Below are 3,000 nucleotides of genomic sequence, written 5' to 3' on the forward strand. Positions count from 1 at the left end.
TTCAGTTAAATTTATGTAGTTACTTTTTTGTGTTATTTGAATTTTTGTTGAAACATTTTAATTGTAACTGGTGTAAACTTAGTATAAATCTTATTTAAAACTTAAATGCGCTAAGTATAAACTTAAGTACTTGTTTATGCTTTTTTAATTTAATATTTTATATTTTTTTCATTTTCTTATTAAATTGTTTTGCTACACATAATTTTTTACTACTTTCTTGTTTAGTTAGTTTTGTTTTTGTTGCTTTTCATTTATTATAGAATTAAGTGTTGGTATGTGTTAACATTTTTAAGGAATTTTCTTCTATTCACATAATCTTATTTTATATAATTTTACCTTGGTCATTTAAATTATTTTTGCTATTAGTTTTTACAATTTAAAAAAAGAATAGTTTTATTAATTTTCTTTAGGTACTGACTTATGTGTAAAATTTTACTATTAATGCATGGGTGAACTCCTTTTGTGTACAAAATTAATTAATTATAGCTATATATTTTTTTCTTATAATTTTTGCTTAATATCAAATGATTTCCTTGTTTCGCATGTGGCTTAGTTAGTAGTATTCTATAAGTTTTCTTAGTATTTACAACAAATTTTGTATTATTAAGTTCAACAACGTTTTTATCATTAATTTAATGTTTTTTTTTGTAATCTACGTTTGTAGTTTGAAATTTTTGTTTTATATTTTTTTTTTTCAAATTTTTGGTTACACATACTATGTATTTACTAATAAATGTTTATATGAATTCGCCTAAATTAATTCAGTTTGTGCAATTAAATACCTAAGTTTAAATGTTTCTCATTATTGTTTTCCTGTTAAATGGCATTGCAATTTCACTGGTGGAGTGTTGTTAAACTGGCAGAAGGAAGCATAAGTTCTTTTTTCTTATCAAAAACCAAACAATGGTTTACGATGTCCGTTTAAAGTTGGGAGTGGTTTTTTTGTGTTTGCAATTATTATAATTATCCATATATACGAATTCGAAGTTCGAATGCAACTTAAACTGCATTCCAAAAGCTGGCATTGCAAGGCCACCTTAAAGTAGAAATAATTAAGGACAATAAAAACCCTGGAAAGTGGAAATTCGGCATTGGTTTTAGAAAATTTTCACGACTGGGTCATATCAAAAGTCTCTGCGGAATTTTGGGTACATTTTTGAAAAAAATCTCTTGATTGAAAATCAATTTTAACCGAGTACACATTGGCCATTATTTTCTATGACTTTTTGCAATTTTTCGGGTAGCTACATAATTTCATCAGTCTAGAACTTCTGTGGTTTATTGGCGAGCTGTCGAAACATGTGGAAGCATTAAAGCTTCGGAAGATTTCTTAAAAATTTTTTGAGTATGCTGTGTTTATGTTGATTATGTTGCTCATTTTCTCCATATAAAAAAGTTGTCGAACATACTTTGAATGGAAGAAAATGACTGACATCATTAAAAAAAAAATCCCAAAAATTAACTACAAGTGCCAGCTACCTCAAAAATGCACTTTATTATACTAAAATTGAATCTACAAAACTGCATACTCTAACAAATCAAATTAAAAAGTACGAAATTTTTACGAAAGTTGTTTGAGTTTTTGGGATACAAGATACAAGATAAGAAATCGAATTGAAAAGCTCCAAATTTTTAGGAAAATTTGTTGATTTTTTTTTTAATATTGCACAAAAATTGGATTTATCTGGTTTTGGTTAAAGAATAAACTACACTTTTACATATACATAAATAATTAAAATTAAAAAATAATAAATTAAATATGTGAGTGTGGTATAGTTGTAATAAGTACTATACTAATCTGTACTTACACATTTTTTTTATAATCAGTAAGGGTTCCATGTAAAAAAAGCTCGGCGACACCATTAAATATTAACCGATTAAAAATAAAATAGGGGTTTATTTTTGTTTTTTTAATTTTCAAAAATTCTGGAGGGTGGCAGCAGTGTATCCTGTATAGTGTTTTCGTTCCGTACTAATGCACATATGTATGTATATATACATATACATATAATATTTATGTAGTATACTAGAGTGCATCACACGCTCAAAAACCACTAACAAAAATAAATTTAATATTAAACGTATATAAATATATACATAAACAAACACATGTATAAATCAGCTACATACATCACTGAAAATTTGGTATACATGCATACATACTGGTACATATGCGTCTACTAAAATAGATGACAAATTTTCATCTTTGGCAGTGTAATTCCTAATTATAATTATTTATGTATTTTAGATTTTAATTGTCATTAATTAAACCTATACTGTGTTAGTTTAACAACACTCCTACATACAGTTAGTTTTTTAGCCGTATTTTAAATACTCTATATATTTTGGCAAATCTTACTTTCATATCACTAAAGCTATTTAGGTAAATATCTCGTTGCTATTAGACATTTTACCACAAAATGCACAAACAACATTAAAAATAATTAGCTATTTAAACAAAAATGAAATATACATACGTAAGTATAGCTGACAAAGAATAGCGTAAAAATTAATATAAATTTTTTATAAATTTAATTTCCAACTACATTAAACTTGCCTGAGCGCATCAGAAAACTAATATTACACAAGATTTTTTAGTTGAGCAGCTATCATCCTCATTACTGTTAAAGCATAGATAGACGACAGCATTGATCCGAATCAACTCGGTAATTCGGAATTATCTCGCGAATTAATTGCAGTTGAGCCGGATTAGGTCCTGCAGCTAATCCTTAAAATTTAATGCGGATCATGGGAATTTTCGATGGCAAGACTGACCAAAAGGGCCACCTGTTGTCTATTGTAAAAGTAAGCAAACAACGCAAGCGAGTGTGGCATCCGGGGTAGCCGAATAGTGAGAGCTTTGTACTATATACAATTCGGTAGGATCCAGGTTCGATCCTCGGTTTAAGCGACTCCAAAAAATTTTTAATTAATATTTTGTTTTTAAATTTGGTTTAATTCATAAATTTGTATTGTCTTTATTTTATTTAATTTAACTTA

Source organism: Rhagoletis pomonella, unplaced genomic scaffold, assembly GCF_013731165.1.
Source record: "Rhagoletis pomonella isolate Grant_MI unplaced genomic scaffold, Rhpom_1.0 Rhpom_scaffold_00002, whole genome shotgun sequence".
NCBI lineage: Eukaryota > Metazoa > Arthropoda > Insecta > Diptera > Tephritidae > Rhagoletis > Rhagoletis pomonella.